Below are 20,815 nucleotides of genomic sequence, written 5' to 3'. Positions count from 1 at the left end.
TGTATCCCAGCTATTTGGTCTTGGGCAAGTCTCTTCCCCTCTCTCAAAACTTCAGTTTCCTCAATGGAAAAACAGGGATAAAAATACACAATACTGTCAATGGGTCATTGTGAGGATGAAATAAGATAATGGATATAGAGTGCTTTGTATACTCTAACGTGTCCTATTAACAGCAATAATTATTGTTACAGAATGTGAGGACTGAAAAGAGAGTGGGGCCCAGATAAATCATCTACTCACATCCCCTCAGAATATAGGTAAGGAAACAGAAAGGCAGAAACGTCAGTAAATTCAGCAAACTGGCTGAACAGTTAATATTAGAACCCAGGCCTCCTAACTCTCAGACTAGGGATCACAATACCACATTCTCTCCCATTTAAAATTCATTCTTTAAGGATTTATCAAACAGCTTTTATATGTAGGCACTGTGCTAGGTATTAAGAATAATAAGACACCAAAAATGTCCTTGACACCTGGATTTTACATTCCACTGGGGAAAAAGAAAATGAACACAAATAAATACAGAATATTTTTCAGGAGGGAGAGCACAAGGAAATACAGCCTTGTGTCCAAGGTGGCACTTAAACTGAGCCTTAAAGAAACCTAGGGATTCTACGAGGTGAAGAGGGAGTGTATTCCAGACACACAGGGACAGTTTGTGCAAAGACAGAAATGAGAGACTAAATGTCTTGTATGGGTAATCAAGAAACTAATTTGTCTGGAATGTAGAGGACAGTTGTGTGGGCAATAAACCTGGAAAAGTAAACAGAAGCCACACTGTCAAGAAGAATTTGAATTTTATTTTAGAAGCACCTGGGAGTCCTTCTAAATAGGGGCATAATAACATGGCCGCACCTGAACTTTAGGATATTGATTTTGCAGCTGTGTGGAGGATGGATTAGAGATGGGAGAAACCAGATACTACATAACCAGTTAGGAGGCAACTGCAATAAAGCTAAGCAAGAGGTAATAAGGAACTGCACTAAGGTGGTGACCAAGTGAATGGAGAAAAGGGGACATGTATAAGAGATGTTGTGGAAGTATAATCATATGATTCACGAAATGATTAGAAATAGGGAGTTGGGGGGGGCGGCTAGGTGGTGCAAAAGGCTAGGTGGTGCAATAGATAAAGAACTGGCCTTGGACTCAGGAGGACCTGAGTTCAAATCCAGCCTCAGACACTTGACACTTACTAGCTATGTGACCCTGGGCAAGTCACTTAACCCTCATTGCCACCCCCCCCCAAAAAAAAAACCAAATAGGGAGTTAAGGGGAATGACTAGAAAATGACTTTGAAATTTGAAATCTGGGTGTCTGAAAGGAACAAAGAAGCTTGGGAAAAGTCTAAGTTCGAGGGAAAATATAATGAGTGCTTAGACATACTAAGATTAAGATGCCTAATGGAAATCCAGTTGAAAATGTTTGATAGGAAACTAGAGATTCAGAACTTGAGTTCAAGAGAAAGGCTAAGACTGGTTAATATAGTGCTTCCCCCTCCCTCCATACAGCTTGGCTGAAGTAGACACAGAACACAATAATTTATAATGTGTGAACAAGATACATCTGGGCCCCAATCTCTTTATGAAGTTCAAATGCTTTTGTCTGGGTGAAGACAAAAAGAAGACTAGCAAGATGGCAGAATAAAAGGAAGTATATCCCAACTTACCCTCACAACTACTTTCTCAAAGATCTCGGAAGAGAACCAGACCAAGTAGTGAACAGGAAATCCAAGGAGAAAAAAACAATGAATCATTTTTCCATCCTAGGAAGCAGGAATAGGAGCCAACCAAGACTAAATTAATCTAACCCCAGAGCTGGGCTACAGATCTACTAAATAGGGAATCAGCACTTACAAGTGAGATGACAGGAGGTTGTATTCCAGGGCAAGAAGCAGTCCCAGAGGCAGCCAGAACTGAATCTAATTCTGTGCACTATTCAAGGACTAGAAAAAGCCAGCTAATAGTTGTGTGACTGACTTCAGCTAGGTTGCAGATGCAGTATATGCTAAGAAGGAAACCTGTGCCTAGGCCCAGGGCTGGCCTGAGGGTGTGTTACATACAAGGCAAGGAATAGTCTCAGAATTAGTTCAGACCTGGCCTGAAGCTGTGTACTAGGCCAGGAGTAGGAAGGAACTAAAGTGAATAGCAGCCATGTGGCTCTGACTTTAGAGTGTGATCCTGGATTTAGTCCACAGACAGGCTGAGTGAGATCTGAAGCTGAGCAAACAGGGTAGGAAGCTCAAACCAAGAAAGTGCCTGCAATTCAATCAACTTTAAACCTCAAGATCCTTCCAGCTAGCTGAAAGAAACTGAGAAAAGCAGCAGTCTCCAAAAGCAGCTCCAAACAAAGGCAAGCCTGCAATTTTATCACTCAGCCCCTACCTGAGGTTAGGAACTTGCAAACCCTCAGAGCAAAAGAGCAGCAATCAGACTCTGCCCTAACTCAATCTGCTAGGATGCACCAAAAGTTGGCATTAAAAGGTCCTCTGAGATCCTTGAATTATAAAGTACTCATCACCCAGAAAGCAGTAGCAGAACATCAGAAAAATCAGGACCAAACATCCTTCTTCCACAAGTGTGTAGAGCCTAACCCTGAAAAGGAAATCCTAATTCAGGAAGTAAAAATGGAAGAATTTGTAAACAAACAAAAAAGACTCATACAATAAAGAGCTATTAAGGTTACCAAGGTAATCACTGAAAAAAATAAAGTGCCTATATGCATCAAAATATTTGTAGCAACATTTTGTGTGTCAGCAAAGAACTGAAAACAAAGTAGTTAACCATCAATGGGGGAATGGCTAAACAAATAAAAAATCTGGAAAGACTCACACTAATTGAAGCAAACTAAACAAAACAACAACAAAAATTTAATTGGAAAGAACCACAAAACAATCAAAAATGAATGTTGCAAAGTATGTGCAAGCATTACCCCAAAGAAGCTATCGGAGAAGATATCTCCTGCACTAGTTTGCAAATGTGGTTTTACAGATGTTTAACACACATATAATGTCATTCACAAATATCAGTCTTTGGTTATTTTTTTTTCCTTTTTTCTTTCAAAAGTTATTTGTTATATAGAATGGGTCTCTGGGAAAGGAAGGCTACAGGGGGAATTTAGGTGATATAAGAACAAGGGATCTATAAATTTAAAGAACAATTATGGAGGGCAGCTAGGTGGCACAGTGGATGAAGTACAAGCCTTGCCTTGGATTCAGGAGGAACTGAATTCAAATCCAGCCTCAGACACTTGGCACTTACTAGTTGTGTGACCCTGGGCAAGTCACTTAACCCTCATTGCCCCGCACAAAAAAACAAAAACAAAAAAACCCCACCTAGTTAGAGCCAAGGATGTCTAAGACACAAATTCAGAAGAAAATAATAACTCCAAAACACCTAGAAGCAAAAACTCAAAGAAAAACAAAACTTGAACACAAGATCAACCAGAAATAGGTAGAAATTACACTATAGTAAATGACTATAGTAATCTATTATATGATAAACCCAAAGATCCAAGCTTTTGGAACAAAAACTCATTATCTAACAAAAACTGCTGGGAAAGCTGGAAAACAGCATCCAGAAACTAGATATAGACCAACATCTCACACCATATGCTAAAATAAGGTCAAAATAGGCACATGATTTACACATAAAGGATGATACCATAAATTAAGAGAGCATAGAACAGTTTATCACATTTATGGGCAGAGGAAGAATTTAGGACCAAAGAAGACACAGGCAGCAAAACAAAATGAAAAATAGATCATTTTGATTATATAAAATTAAAAGGGTTTTGCACAAACAAAACTAATAGAACCAAAATTACAAGGGAAGTAGAAAACTGGGAAAGAATTTTTGATACAAGTATCTCTGATAAAGGCCTCATTTCTCAATTATATAGAGAACTGAGTCACATTTATAAAAATACCAGTTGATAAATGGTCAAAGGATACGAACAGGCAGTTTTCCGACAAAGAAATAAAAGCTATCTATAATCATATAAAAAATGTTCTAGATCACTACTAATCAGAAAAATACAAATTAAAACAACTCTGAGATATCACCTCACACCTCTCAGAGTAGCAAATATAACAAAAAAAGTAAAATACTGGATGTGGGAAAATTGGGACTCTAATCCACTGTTGGTGTTGTGAAAAGATCCAACCATTCTGGAGAGCAATTTGGAACTATAGCCAAAGAGTTATAGAACTGTGCATACCCTTCGATCCAGCAATACCATCACTAGGTTTATATGCCAAAGACATCCCCCAAAAGAGAAAAAGACCTATTTGTACAAAAATATTTCTGGCAGCTCTTTTTTGTGGTGCCTAAGAATTGGAAATCAAAGGAATGCCCATCAATTGAAGAATGACTAAACAAGCTGTGGTGATGTAATATTATTATGCTATAAGAAATGACAAGCAGGATGATTTCAAAAAGGCCTGGAAAGACTTGCACCAAGGGATGTATAGTGAAGTGAGCAGAACCAAGAGAATGCTGTGCACAGAGACAGCAATATTGTTTGATGAAAAACTGTGAATGACTTAACTATTCTCAACAATACAATGATCCAAGACAATCCCAACTGACTATTGATGAAACATACTATCTACCTCCAAAGAAAGAGCTGATACTGACTTGAAGCATACTATTTTTCACTTTCTTTAATTTTTTTCTTTTATTCAAGTTTTCTTGTACAAAATGACTAATATGGTAATGTTTTACATAATTGCACATGTATAACCCATATCTGATTGCTTACTAGGAGGGATAAAATTTGGAACTCAAAACTATAAATAAAAATGTTTATTATTTAAAAAAGAACACACAAGATCAACTAGAATTCCTGGAAAAAATAAAGCAAGAATTTTAAGGGGATATGACAAATGAAACAAGAATGACATATGAAGTAGAAAAAGAATGAGATCTTTAAAGGAAAGAATTGAAAGGAGAATTAACAGTTTAGTATAAGAAGTACAAAACCTTACCCCTGAAAATTAGAATGGGCAAAACAAAAGGTAATGACTACATGAGACAGCAAGAAATATTAAATAGGAGGAGATGGGTAAGGTATCTCATATCAGAACCAATCTGGAAATGCAACTCAAAGACTACACAAAAAGGAAAGGATAAGGGAGCAAATGACACTTGAACTTCATTTCATCCAAACTGGTCAAAAAGAAAAAAAAGAATGAGTACACATACACACACACAATTTGGTGTAGAAATGCATTCAATTCCACAGAGAAGCAGAAAGGAATAGGGAGAATGGAGAATAAAAGAGGATAAATTCAGGGTAGAATTAGTTATCAACGAAACAAACTCTAACCTCTAAGAATTATGAAGAGGGGTTTGAAAGAAAAGGGAAAGAAGCTAAAATTGGGGTCTGGATGAAGGGAAAAAAAGAGGGATGAAAGTACATAAGCTAAAATAAGTGTAGATCACTAGTGCTGAGTACACTCCTTTCTTACCACCTTGTTTTCTTTGTAAAGAGGGGTCATGTAACAAAAAAGAGGGGTAAGTATACAACAATAGGAAGAAAGGATGATCAAGACTGTGAATGTGAGATGAATTCACCCATTAAATGGAAGACAACAGAATGGATTAGGAAGCAAAATCCCAAAATACATTCTTTATAGAAAACACATCTGAAACATAAAGACTCACACAGAGCTAAAATATAGAACTAGAGAGAAGTCTATTATGCTTCTGCTGACTTCAAAAGGAGGAATAGTAGAACCAAGAGACCACTGTACATAGTATCAACAACATTGTGTGATGATCAACTGTGATAGACTTAGCTCTTCTCTAAGTGATACAATGATCCAAGACAATGCCAAAAGGCTCAAGATAGAAAATGCTATCCACATCCAGAGAAAGAATTATGGAGTCTGAATGCAGATTTAAGCATACTATTTTTACTATTGTTGTTGTTTTTTGTTATTTCTTCTTTCTTGTGTTTTTTTTCTTCCTTTTGTTCTGATTGTCCTCTCACAACATGACTAATGTGGAAATATGTTTAACGTGATTGTAATGTATAATCTGTATCAGACTGCTTGCTTACTTATGGAGCGGGAAAAAAAGGAGGGTAGGAAAAAAATTTGGAATTAAAAAATCTTACAAAAATATATGTTGAAAACATGTAATTGGAAAAAAAATACTATTTTTAAAAAGAGGTACAACAATCATGATCTCAAAGCAATAGCAAAAATAAATTTGATTTTTAAAAAACAGGGAAACTATTTTGCTGAAATCAATGGATTAATATCAATACTTACTATATATACACTGAATGGCAAGAATAACTAAATAAATTACAGGAAGATATAAACAATAATAGTAGAGGATCTCAATGTATCTGTCTCAGATATAGACAAATCTAACAAACAAAAAGTTTTAAATTTAAGTTTTATGGACCTGAACAGAATTTATAAGAAAATTAAATGACATATCTCTAGCTATTACTGAATAAAAATAAAAAGCTATGGTATATATTTCTCAGGTATACATAGTATCTTTATAGAAACTGACCATGTATTAGTATATAAAAACCTCACAAACAAATGTAGAAAAGCAGAAATATTAAACATCTTTTACAGATCACAATATAAGAAAAAAAGTATTCAATAAAGGACTGTTAGGGAAAGAAGGGAACAGAATAACTGGCTAATAAATTAGCCATACCTCAGAGGGCTTTAAATGGCTAGGCCTTGGATTTATTTCAGGGTTTATGAGTTGGAGGGAAGTTGTGAAAACCCCTGGCTTTGCTACTCTTCCCATAGATGTGGCATGTATTTGTTGAAAAGTGTGCACTAGATTTATGGGAGGAATGTTTCGTAGCAACTATTCTTACTATAGAATCTTTGTAAATGACCTTTGCTAAGAGGTAATTAAATATGTAAGTTTAAGTGCCAAGTTGGGAGTAACCCAGAGGGAGTGAACATTTAAGTCTGGTAAGCTTTGCTTCTTTCTTTTAACTGTAGAATGTAGAAAAACACCAACACCTGGTTAATTAAGTTTTCTAGTTTAGGATCCAGTTAACTAAGGTACTAAACAGCTTCAACATGACATTACGACACCATCTAGGATATTACAGACAGTCCTACACTACTTAAGTGTATCTAAAATATAAGGCCCTGAGATTAGAAAACAAGTTCTACCAGTCAAAAGAAAGCAAGGCTACCAGTCATGTTAATTAAATGAACTCTTCACTTAGAAAAAAATTCTAAAATTATGCATGAAATTAATTGGGGATAATAGAAACTTCCTAAAAATCACAGAATATTAGAATTGAGAAGAATAGTAGAAAATATTTAGTCCAACCCCTTCACTGAGGCACAGAGGGATTAAGTAAATTTCTCTAAATTCACAAAGGTAAATTACAGAGGTAATTAGACTGTAGATCCAGAGATGACAATATTTGCACTATTTCAAAGAGCTAGTGTAAGGAGAAACTGCTTTCTAAACATTCAAGTCGTTAAGGCTAAAATTCTAGCTAGTCTGTCTAAAATATCTAATGAGTGGTCGCCAATAAATTATAAGCTTTAGCAAGACTTTTAAGCATTTATTAAGGAGAATAAGAATTTGGTAAAGAGAGAAGAAAAGGCCTAGATTCCTATCTATTAAAGGGAGAGCGCATTTCTAGCTCCCTTCTCCACCAGCAAAGCGTGAGTCAGAGCACCCAGCTCTTCCTTCTTCCTCCCACTAGCAAACGTCACTTCCTGACACCAAAGAAAAGACTCATGGTCCTGCCCTCAAAGACCTTCCTTCATGGCGGGGCTTTTCTACAGTAAGTCTCCAGCAGGTGGCGTCATTCCAATCGTTACAAAGTACTAGGAAATGTGAACTGTTACCATAAAAATATATTTCATAAACTTATCAAATCTCAAAGTTGGAAATATTCACAGAGACTTCCTTGGCCAACCCCTTCTTTTACCCCATATCTGACATTTACTATTTATGAGTTCATGGGAAAATCATTGAGCTTCTCTGATCTAGGTTTCCTTATTTATAAAATAGGAATAAAAATGTTTGTACTTCTTACCTCACAGAGTTGTTGCCCCCCAAAAATAAAAAAAATTTTTAAAGGTTTTTTATAGGCACTAAAGTACCCTAGAAACTGACAGCTATTATCAATGTTAGTATTGACTAAGGTTTTTGTGTGTTGCCTGTCATAACTACGCACAAGACAAAAGTACGGATTATTTTTCTCATTGGTAGGTTTCTTGGATAAGGGCAGAGAGAAGAGTTGAACTTAGCATACACTAGGTTGTACTAACAATAACAGAAAGTGTTGGAGAGAACATTAGAAGTCATACAGACGGGGGCAGCTAGGTGGCGCAGTGGATAGAGCACCAGCCCTGGAGTCAGGAGTACCTGAGTTCAAATCTGGCCTCAGACACATAACACTTAACTAGCTGTGTGACCCTGGGCAAGTCACTTAACTCTCATTGCCCTGCCCAAAAAAAAAAAAAAAAAGGCATACAGACTAATCAATAATCCCCTAGCAATTCCCTCTACAATATTCCTAATAGTTATTTAGCTTCTGCTTGAAGACTTCCATTGATAAGAGATAATATATGGTGACTTGAAAACAATCATGACTAGGTTGCTTCAATTTATTTAAATAATCTAAATAAGTCTAATTCAATTGAAAGGCAAAAAGATGGAACAGTGAGAGCCATCCTGAAGCTTGTAAAACTTGGGCTCAAGTACTGCCTCTGATATGCATAGCTACATAATCATGAGCAAGTCATAGTTGTTGTTTGCCCTTCATTCTTGAAGAGGACCATGACACATGTCATAACTTGTAGTGAATTGGATTTAAGTGAGGAAGGGCTGTGCAAAGTCACCAGCCTCACTTTCTCCTCCGGAGCCACCTGGGTCCAGTAGCAAGATACATATCAGGACAACTGGAGATAGCCCCAGATGTTGAAGGCAATTGGGGTTAAGTGACTCATGAGCAAGTCACTTAAATTCTCAATGTTCCAAGCAACTAAGTAACAGATGAGAGGCCTATCTGAACAGGTGGAGAGTTTCCATAGTGGAAATTCCTCACACTAATGAAAGAATAAATCTAGACCAAATAACAACAATAACAATAATAGTCCCAATACCTCTTTCTGATAACTCTCCATAGTTCAAAGAGTTTCTACTATAAAGTCAATTACTGAAACATGTATGCATTTCAACAAACCTTTACTGAACACCTATCCTCTGTCAGATGCTCTGAGGAATACAAAGAGAAATAAGATATGGCATTTGCCTTCAAGGAATTTATAATCTAATTAGACAAAATAAGCCAGGTACACAGATAACTATAATATAAAAGACAACCTCAACTATAAAAGACAAATCCAAAGTGCGGTGAAAGAATCAAAAGAAGGCATTATGGAAAAAGGTACTACCTGAGATAGGCTTCTAGAAAGTTGGTAGGATTTTCAAGTAGAATTCCACGACCGAGGAAAGGAGAGCATTTCAAGCCATTAAGATGGCATGAGAAATTATGCAAATGCAAGAAAGAGCAAAAAAGAGATAAGGGAACAGTAAGGAACACAACCTGTCAAGATTAAGAGAACATAAAATCAAAGCTAGAAAAGACTTGAGAAATCATTTAGCCATTTTATAGAAGAGAAATCTGAGGTCTGAAGAGAATAAGCAGCTCTTCCCAAATCCCAAAGGCAATGAAGTAGACTGGTCGGAATTTGAAATCAGGCCCAATAATTTCAACTCCAGGCCATTTTTCACAGGACCACACTAACTAATAAGAGGGGAAGAAATTTGAAATTCATCTGAAAAGACATTTGGAGTCAAATTATGGAAGGTCCTCAAATGCCATAATAAATTGGTACTTCAATCCAAAAGCACAAAGAAAACATTAAAAATTTTCAAGAAGAAAAAGGATGCAAGGATTATTGGGAAGATTATTTTGGCAGCTGTACGAAGGATGAATTGGAATAGAGAGAAAATGGAAGCAGAGCTTCCTGAGATTCAGAGCTGAAAGAAGCTTATAGGTCATCAATGTCAATCCTTCCATTTTACAAATTAAAAAACTGAGCCCCAAAGAGGAAATGAGGGTCACATAGGAAATAAGGAACAGAGACCAATGTCGAATTCAGGTCCTATGACTACAAATTCAGTGTTCTTCTACTAAATCCCAATGCCTGTCAATAAGGAGATATAGTCCAGGTGAGAGGTGACGAAGCCCTTGAAGTATGGCGGTGGAGGCAGCATAAGTGGAGAAGATGTGAAACATACTCTGGGGGTAGAAGCAAGAGTACGTAATTGGACATAAAAGGAAAGGGAAATGGAAAAACAAAAACTAAACCCCCCCAAAAAAATTAAACCCAAAGTTATAACCATAAGAGATTGATTGAATGTTGATGTTATTATCAAAAATACTGAAATCATTAGGAGGGGAAAGCTTAAAGAATAAGTGTCAGACTTATTCTCTCCAAATAATGAGACAAGTAAATATTTACCATAGCTAACTGTCTACAACCTAGAATCATACAGCAACATGACTTGAAAAAGCCCATGTACAGTGGTTATTTCAAAACACATTCCCATCTGTGTCTACCTGCATTTCACCATTTACTTGATAGTACCAAATCACTCCTCACCTGTAATCTGAGAGACCTTGTTTAAATAAGCAACAGCCGGAGGCTCCAAAAGGGCCGCAAACTCCCAATCAAAAATTACTGCTGCCCCATCAATGTGTCATATAAATGTTGGCATGTTAATTGTGTATTTATAAGATTGTTAATGGTTAGTTAATTTACCTCCCACACTATTATTGTACTTGAAATGATTTAATGGCTGCTAAGGGAGTTAACAACATGTAACAGCAGATGGGAGATTTTATTTTATTTTTTTACCTTTTCACACTGTACCCCGACTTCAAGTCATTAACAACCAGTATGCTAGGACTGGCTACTGCCTAGGAATCTTGACACTTAAAACCATGTACTTATATTTCCTTTACAAATCAAGATAAGGCCACAAGTAGCAAAAATGAAACCTTGCTTTTTATACTAAAAAGTCTTGTTTACATAAACCATAAATTCATAGAGCTGAAAGGAAACTTAGATCATAGAAGGTTAAGCATGAAAGGGATCTTGGAACACAGAACACTAAAAGTGTCAAACACCCAGGTTCCTAGGAGACCCTAGCAGTCAGAAACAGATTAAAATGAAACTGAGAGGGGCAGCTAGATGGCGCAGTGGATAGAGCACCAGGCCCTGGAGTCAGGAGTACCTGAGTTCAAATCCGGCCTCAGACATTTGACACTTACTAACTGTGTGACCCTGGGCAAGTCACTTAACTCCAATTGCCTCACTTAAAAAAAAAAAAGTAACTGAGAGGGGCAGCTAGATGGCACAGTGGATAAAGCACCAACCCTGGATTCAGGGGTACCTGAGTTCAAATCCGACCTCAGACACTTGACACTTACTAGCTGTGTGACCCTGGGCAAGTCACCTAACCCTCACTGGCCCACCCAAAAAAAAAAAAAAAAGAAAAGAAAAGAAAAAATGTAATTGAGAAATAATTAACAAAATAAGTTAAAATACAACAGAACATGAAGAATGTTAATGTGTGGCTTTCAAAGTCAATATAGAGCCTATGGTTTAGTGGTTCCACTTCTATGAGTTTGATATAATAACTCTAGAATACAGACTGTTATACATAGGGGGCACCTTAAAACAAGCAATTTTGGAAAATTTCAGAGTCAGAAGGGACCCAGGTTGCCATCAAGTCCAATCTAGGCAACCTATTAAAAAAGAACTCCCATAGCAAGTCACTTGGCCCCAATTGCCTCACCAACAACAAAAAAAAAGAAAAAGAAAAAAAAAGAACTCCCATGACAACACTCCTGAGAAGTCATCATGCTTCTTTCACTAAAGATCTCCAATAAGGGAAGAAACCACCCAGCCACTTCCAAAGGCAGCTCAATTCAATTGTAGAAAGCTCCAAATACAAAGTTTTACATTACATCAAGTCTAAATTTGTCTCTCTGCAACATTTTATCCATTACTCCAAATTCTGCCCTCTGGGGCCAAGCTGAATAAGTTGAATCCCTCTTCCACAAGACAGCCCTTCAAACACTTGAAGAGTCCGTACGGCCCCTGCCTGCCTTCTCTTCAAAGGTTAAACATACCTATTTCCTTTAGTCAGACCTCATGAACTTGTGGGTTTCACCATCCTGCCTTCTTCTAGTACTATCCAGTTTATCGATGTCCTTCAGAATATAATGCAGTGCCCAGAACTAACCAAGATACTCTAAATGTGAGTATTGTCAAGGAAGAGTAAAGTTGGGATTCTCCCATCCATATCCCTGGTTACTATTCCTCTTTCAGTGCAGCCTAAGATTGTTAACTTCCATGGTTGCCATAATATACTATGGACACATATTGAACTTACAGTCCAATAAAACTATTAAGTCCTTTTCAAATGAATAGATATCTAGCAATGCCTACACCATCTTTCACTTGGAAAGGTGTTTTTTTTTAAACCCAAGTATAGGACTACATTTATCCCAATTAAATTTCATCTTGTAAGTAGGCCCAATGTTCTAGCCTGTCAAGACTAAATCGAATCATAATTCTTTAATTCAGTATGTCAACTATTTCACACAGGTTTGGATCATTTGATATTTTGATAAGCTTGTCATCTACAGATTTATTCACATCATTTATAAAAAATATTAAAGATCACAGGGCCAATCAATCAGAGATGGTCTGGGCTACTCCATTAGAGACCTCTAAGTCATCATCAAACCATTCATAACTACTGGGGGAAGGGGGGGCAGAAATCTGACCAGTCAGTTCTGAATCTATGTATTTCTATTAGTCTAGCTTACATCGCTCCATTTTTCCCACATGAATAAATGAAAGGCATAGGAATACAGACATTTCTTAATGTAATAAGCAGTGTATCTAAAACCAAGGATTGACATTAGTCAAAATGGAGAAATACTAGAATCCTCTCCAATAAAATCAAGAGTAAAGCAAGGATTTCCACTGTTCTTGTTATTATGTGATATAGTTATAGAAATTATAGCAATAGTAATAAAACAAGAAAAATAAAAGAGTATGCATATCTCAAGAGGTAAAATGTCTACTGATATTTAGACAGAGAATTTTAAAGATTCAATAATATCAAAATAATTAGTATCAGAATTGGCTCAAAGAAGGACTAACATACATACTCAAGTAGTTATAGTAATATATTTTTGCTCTGAGGGAGGGGAGGAAGATAAGGGGGGGAAGAAGGGTAGGGCAGATTGGGGGAGAGAGCAGTAAAAAGCAAAACACTTTCAAGGATGATGAAGATGTTCTGCATTACTGCACAAGTATGACATATTGAATTGCTTGATCTCATAGGGAGGGTTGAGGAGGGAGGGAGGAAGAAAAATTTAGAACACAGAATTAGCTCAGGGACTTTGATCTCATCAGAGTAGGCTCATAGAGGGAATAGCATTCATACCCAATTGGGAGGAGTAATCTATTTAAACCTGCAGGAAAGTAGGAGGGGAGAAGGATAAGGAAGGAAGGGTGAAAAAAGGGAGTACAGAGCGGGGGAGAGGATAGTCAGAAGTAGAACACTTTTGAGGAGGAATAGGTAAAAAGAAGATAAGAGTAAATGTCATATGAAGAGAGTGGGATGGAGGGAAATAGTTATGATGATTGATTATAATGGCAAAACATATGGTACCTACTTTGCTGGGCTGTTATGAAGAAAATTCTCTGTCAAGCTTAAGGTACTATTATACAGGTTATGATGAACAGGATACTATCAGAAAAACCTGGAAAGACCTACTTTAACTGAAGCAGAGTGAAATGTACTGTATACAAAATAACAGCAATAGTGGGGGATGATCTGCTGGGAAGCATGTGGTTATTTTCAGCAAGGCAATGATCCAATATAACCCTGAAGGACTTATGAATTTGCAGCCCATCTGCAGAGAAAGAACTGATAGTATCTGAAAACAGATGGAAACACATTTTTTAAATTTTTTTTTCTTTTCCTCTTTGACAATTCCTTAATCTGAAGTTTTGGTGTTTTGTTTTGTTTTGTTTACTGTTTTCTCTCACAACTAGCTAATCTGGGAATTTTTCCATGACTACTTGTGTATAACTTATTTTTTCATTGCTTGAGTTCTTGTGGGTGGGGGGTGGGAATGGAGGAAGAAAAATTGGAACACAAAGTTTTTAAAAATTGATGTTAAAATTTGTTTTTACATATATTTTGGAAAATAAAATTCTATTCAGAAAAAAATAAATACTTAAAAAAATTAGTAACTTCAGCAAAGTAAAAGAATGTAAAATATAACCTCAAAAATCATCCATTTTTTCCCTGTATATTGCTAATCAAACTCAGCAGGAGACAGAAAAAATAATTTTACTCAGAATAAAAAACAAAATGCAAAAAATAACTGGGAAGTCAAGTCTATCAAGGTCTATCAAGTTATACTGAAGGCTTACATACTTTATTATTGAATAAAACTACATAACCCTCTTTACAGAAGTAAAAATAATAATTAGAGATATTCACAGTTGGTAGTTTTGGCTAGACTAATAAAATTAATATGATACTATCTAAGTTAACTTACAGATTTGATTATTTAACCTCCAAGGTGATATATTATAAAACTAGACAAAATACAAAATTCATCTATAAGTCAAGAATCTCAAGATAATGAAAAAAGTAAGAATAAAGGGACCCCAACATTACTGGAACTCAAACTATACTGTAAAGTAGTAATCATCAAAACTATTTGATACTTTCAAATACTCAAATGGATCGGTGACCTCTGATTCAGGAATTCCCCTGAACAATAAAAATAGTAACCTATCCATGCCTATGGGGTTCTAGCTCCTCTCTTCCCAAAAGTCTGATTCAATGGGTCCATCTGACATGCAGAAGGCCTTCACTTTCTCCCAACATCTTAAGGGTATCAGTGGAGCACTCTGGCCATTCACCTGTAATTCCTCACTCTTAAAACATGATGAACCCATCCTCTCTAATGTACCATTCACTGATGACATTCTTTATTGTTGTTCTTCAGAGTTCCTCATTGGTTCTAGGTTGCACCCTGTCAATACAAACCTCCATATGATGCTCATCTTTAATTCTCTGGAAGCTTTATTAACAATATGATAGAAATATATTGAAAACATGGGCTTTGCTGTTATGAGAAGCTTATGGATCAATAAAAGTGTTCTGCAATTTCCCAAAAGCAATCCCAATGTACTACCTTCTCCTTTTCAACTCTGGATCCAGCTCATAGTCAATTTATTACTCTCTGTCCCAGATATGGATACTGTTGGAGAAGCCTTAAAGTAGTAACCTTTTTCTTCTGTCATGGTCCCCTTCTCAGAATGTCTTTAAATGAATAAAATACAAATGATTAAAAAGGAAAACAATCATAGGGAAATAGAGTTAACATAAAAAATTTTAAGTTAAAGTTCTGGCTCTACAGGGTGTACATTCAGGTACATGTTGAAATCTGGGCAATCAACTTGACTTTTCCTATGTGGAAAGGCCAAACTCCTTTAAGTGATTATGGCTCTCTTTTAAAGGCTTTATGATACCCTGGGGACTTCTTGTCATCATCACAATGCCATTTACAAACAACAGATTCTGGGGGACCTCAATATCCACAATATTCTCACCTACACTCTATGCTGTACCTCATCCATCACAATGGTTAATATTAATGATAAACGCACATTCCCTTGTTTTATGCCTCACCTGATGTCTATTATCAAAAGGTCATTGAACAGGGTTATATCTGTTGTTATATCTTTCAAGGAATTTTCAATGATTTTGTTATATGGATGGGAGAAACACTGTTGTAAAAGATCTTATGCAGAAATCTGATATTCCAGGAAGAATGATTTTTGTTATCACCAAATAATAATGGGATCTTATATCCTATACATCTTTCAGTCAGTTGTGAAATGGTAACAATCCACTGCTGAACATAATTTGTGAAATCTTCCTTTTTCCTTATTAATGTCTTCATTGAGAATGCCCTCAACTCATGGATAGACGACTATCATAAAAATTTTGCAAAGAAAGGGAAACAGGCCTACAAGGCAATAGTTTCCTTGGTCACCATTTTTCAGAATCATAAGGTTCAAAGTTTTTTCTATACTTCTGTATTCAATCAATCCAGCAGCTTTTCCCATCTTTTTCTCTTTAGTGTCATTTCTACTTACGTAAACATCTCAATGACTATAATATAAGGGTTCAGTTGTGGTGGTTCTATTATCCTTGATAGAGAAAATAGTGTGCTGTGATAATTTTTGTAAATCTTCTCCCTTTTTTTTCTATTTATACTCCTGTTTCCATTTTCTTCCATGAATGTCCTAGGGAAGATCTTGTTAGTCGAATAATTTGCCAGATTTTCTCAGGCCTGCTTTTGCCCTATATTCTCTGGGACAATACTGCTCATAAGACTTTAAAGATGAGGGGTTTTTTCCTAATTAAGTATTTCCTTTGACAACCATTTCCATTTGCCAAGTCAAATGTTTGCCAAGGCACTTTCTGGGTTCCTTTGGTCTCCTTGTTGTAACAAATAACTTATAATAGTTTAAATATTGGATGAAATTATTTGTCACTGTCAATGTGATTTCTGTTGTCCATTTCCCTTTTTCTTTTTCATTAGCTTATTAAATAATCTTCTCATCACTGTTTTTTCTGCTTTCTTTTCTAAAAAATTCTGATGCTAGTTCTGACAAGTCATTGGTCTGACTGTGCACAGACAACTGACTCAAGGATTATCTTCATGTGTGTAAGTCTTTTCCTATCTGTCAAAATGAAAACAATTTTGTGATGTTTGATATTTGCTATTTTCAACACCTACCGATTATTTTTTTTTTTAAGTGAGGCAATTGGGGTTAAATGACTTGCTGAGGGTCACACAGCTAGTAAGTGTTAAGTGTCTGAGGTCGGATTTGAACTCAGGTACTCCTGACTGCAGGGCCAGTGCTCTATCCACTGTGCCACCTAGCTGCCCCCCTACCAATTATTTTTTGAAGTGTTTATTATTTAAAAATATGAGATTTCTATATATAATTGGTCTTTCTAATTTCTTTCTCCTGAAGTATAGTTTCTCACATACTTCTTCCCATCCTGACCATTTCCCACCTTTACAATGACATCATCAAATATAAAAATGAATGTTGACTTATCTGGAGGGTCTTATCAGATTTTCCATTAAATTTCTCTACCATTTCATCTTCAGCAACTTATGTTGCTGTATAAGTTGAGGCTGTTTTCATGGTGGACTTTTTGCAAATACTTTATTAGTACTGCAATATAAGGTGACAAAATGTCCGACAAATAATATTTGTTGTAGCCCTGGGTCACATGATAAAACTCATTTCTACAGCTTCTCTTTTTATACCCAGGAATACCTGTGACCCACCCTTCCATTTAGCTACAACTTCCTTCTTTTTTTTTTTCTGCCTTCATTTATAGAAAGACTATCAAGACTGATATGATTCAGCTCCTCCAGCAATGTATCCATTTCTTGTTCATTGACAAGGATTTCACATCTAAAGTACCAACAGTCAAATTAGAGTTTATTGATCTAAAAACTATGTGGATTTTGGGCACCCTCTACACCTCCAACAATGAGGGGGGAAAAGAAAAGAAAAAATGAAAATGTGACTAATGTAACAGACAAAGTAAGGCCCAAAAGCAACTGAAAACAGTAATCCAGTATACCCAAGGACACCAGCTTCTTGGGGTGGACTCCCTACAAGATTAAAAACTGCTGAGAAAACTGGAAAGCAGTTGAAAGGTCAAGTTTTTATCTGTAATCCTTACCAGATATATTTTCCCAATCTGGTATTTTTACTTTAATGTTAATTATATTGGTTAAAAAGTCACAAAGGATATGAACACAACTCTCAGAGAGGGAACATCAATTATTAAAACACTTGAAAAATGAAAAAACCTTACTAATAAACAAAGAGAAACAATTTTAGAGAAAGCACCTCGCACTCATCAAATTGGCAAAAATAAGTAAAAGCTACAAAATACAACGCTAGGGAGATTGAAAAGCATGTACAATGATTCACTGTTGATGAAACTGCAAACTTGTAGAATCTTTTTGAAGAACAATATGGAATGATGCAGTAAAAGTTATGAAAATAACCATCCGCTTTGACCCAATAATTCTATCGTAGGGAACATACCTTGAAAGCAAGTATAAGGGGGCGGCTAGGTGGCGCAGTGGATAAAGCACCGGCCCTGGATTCAGGAGTTCCAGAGTTCAAATCCGGCCTCAGACACTTGACACTTACTGGCTGTGTGACCCTGGGCAAGTCACTTAACAACCTCCCTTGCCCCACAAAAACAAAACAAAACAGAAAGCAAGTATAAAAACAAAACCAAAAAAAGGTTATTCGGTTTAAAGATTTTTATAACATTAAACATAACTGAAAAACCTATTAATACCCTAAATATCTAGCAACAAGTGAATGGTTAAACTTCAACAAAATAATAGAATAGAATATTATGATACAATTAAGATAAGGAGGAGGGGCAGCTAGGTGGCACAGTGGATAGAGCACTAGCCCTGGAGTAAGGAGGACCTAAATTCAAATCCAGCCTCAGACACTTAACACTTACTAGCTGTGTGACTCTGGGCAAGTCACTTAACCCCAATTGCCTCACCAAAAAAAAAAAAAAGAAAGAAAAGAAAGATGGTGGGGGGAGAGAAATCTAAAAAGACACCAAAATAATACTACAAAGTGGAAAAAAGTACAAGTAAAAGAATGGCATATATACCAACTAGGACTGTTTGCAATGAAGTTAATTTAAACGTTAAAGTCACTAAGCAAGTTTAGTTATTGGTATTGCTATTCAACATTTAAGTTTTAACAAAACACTTAAAAAAGAAACTTCTTTCCAGTACTGGGGGTTTTTTTTCAAATGCTTTGTTCAAATCTAGATAAATTATATAGCATTTCTCAGATCTACCAACTTAGTACTCTGTCCTGTTCCTACTGAAAACATGCTGGCTCTCTGTAAGTGATTCTTCTATGGAATGATCATTAACCACCCCTTTAATAATGCATACTAGATTTTGTCAGGAAACAAAGTCAAAGTCACTGACCTCTACAGATTCCATTCTCCTCTTTTTTGAAAATCGGGACATTTGCCTTTCTTCAAACCTGTGGACATCACTGTGATCCTACACCATCTTTAGAGATCACTGACATGCTCAACAATCAATCAACAAACATTTATTAAGCACCTATTATGTGCCAGGCACTGGTGCTAACGAGCTAGGGATACAAGAAGAGGCAAAAGACAGTCCCTGTCCCCAAGGAACTTACAACCTAATGGAGGAAACAACATGCAAACAAATATATACAAAGCAAGCAATATACGGTAGGTGTTGAAAATAGCAAATATCAAACATCGCAAAATTGTTTTCATTTTAACAGATAGGAAAAGACTTACGCACATGAAGATAATCCTTGAGTCAGCTGTCTGTGCACAGTCAGACCAATGACTTGTCAGAACTAGCATCAGAATTTTTTAGAAAAGAAAGCAGAAAAAACAGTGATGAGAAGATTATTTAATAAGCTAATGAAAAAGAAAAAGGGAAATGGACAACAGAAATCACATTGACAGTGACAAATAATTTCATCCAATATTTAAACTATTATAATTCAGTTATATTCCAGTTATGGGAGACAGCCAGACAAAATGCTGAGAGAAGGAATATCACTAGATCAAAGAGTACATATTGAGGAATAAGATTTCCTGATGCAAAGGTAAAACTGACAGGTCTAAGCAACAGATGGGGAAGGGAGGTGTTGATGAGAGAGAGAGAGAGAGAGAGAGAGAGAGAGAGAGAGAGAGAGAGAGAGAGAGAGAGAGAGAGAGCAATGAACTCAGGATGACTCCTGGATTGTGAGCCTGAGGGAATGGGAGGATAGCATGCACTCTACAGTAATAGGGAAGGCAGGGGGCAGGAGAAGGATTAAGGAGGGAAAGATAATGAGTTCACTGTTGGACATATTAAGCATCTAGCTCCAGATGTCTAAAAGATAGTTGGAGATTCAAGACTGGAGGTCAGCAGACAGAGTGGGGCATCATAGGTGCATTTGAGAATCATCCCAATCTCCCTGGGAGCTGATAAGATCATCAAGTGAAGTAGCTTAGAGGGAGAAGAGGGCCCAGGAGAGATTGACACCTATGATCAGAGGGTATAATGTGGAGGAGGTTTCAGCAAAAAAGGAGCAGTCAGAAAGACACTGAGGGGTATGAGCATCAGTCTGCCAGCAGTGATCCTTACAATAAAGCATGACTCTGAGATTGGTGTTTGAAGGATGGGTGAAAAGGAAGGCATCTCAGGCATGAGTCAACAAAAAATTATCAAGTACCTACTATGTGCCAGGCAGTGTGCCTGTTCATACCTTCAAGGAGCTCACAGTCCAAGGTGCGCGCGCGTGTGTGTGTGCACACACACACTACAAGGGTGGAAGGGGAGATGAGGACAAGTTAGCAACTATGTTGAAAAAAGAAACTGACAGGAGAAATTGGAAATAATAGAAAGAGGGAAAGTACTAGCATCAAGGGGAGTTGGGAAGGGCTTCTTTTAGAAGATGGGGTTTTAGCTAGTACTAAGGAAAGTAGGAGACCAAGATGAAGTAGAGTTCTTTTTTTTTTCTTTTAGTGAGGCAATTGGGGAAAAACACTCTTCCTCCAGGCAGGCAGGATTTCTTTTTTTTTTCTTTTTGTGGGACAATGAGGGTTAAGTGACTTGCCCAGGGTCACACAGCTAGTAAGTG

At 36.6% G+C, this 20,815-nt stretch overlaps 1 protein-coding gene across 6 annotated transcripts in view; it reads right to left on the bottom strand.

Moving 5' to 3' along the window:
• Positions 1 to 20,815, bottom strand: part of MAPKAP1 (MAPK associated protein 1) — a 327,671-nt gene that overhangs the window by 288,311 nt on the left and 18,545 nt on the right. Inside the window, exon 2 of one of the 6 annotated variants that reach the window (XM_043986955.1) lies at positions 19,479 to 19,540. The exons of 3 other annotated variants lie outside the window; for them this stretch is intronic. The gene's annotated coding sequence lies outside the window, so the exon portion shown is untranslated. Of the gene's footprint in view, positions 1 to 15,252; positions 15,381 to 19,478; positions 19,541 to 20,815 lie in introns of all 6 variants that reach the window. 2 more of the 6 variants (XM_043986957.1, XM_043986956.1) reach the window with 2 other exon arrangements.

The sequence above is a fragment of the Dromiciops gliroides genome, chromosome 2 (genome assembly GCF_019393635.1).
Source record: "Dromiciops gliroides isolate mDroGli1 chromosome 2, mDroGli1.pri, whole genome shotgun sequence".
Lineage (NCBI taxonomy): Eukaryota > Metazoa > Chordata > Mammalia > Microbiotheria > Microbiotheriidae > Dromiciops > Dromiciops gliroides.
This window is presented reverse-complemented; position numbering and strand designations above follow the sequence as displayed.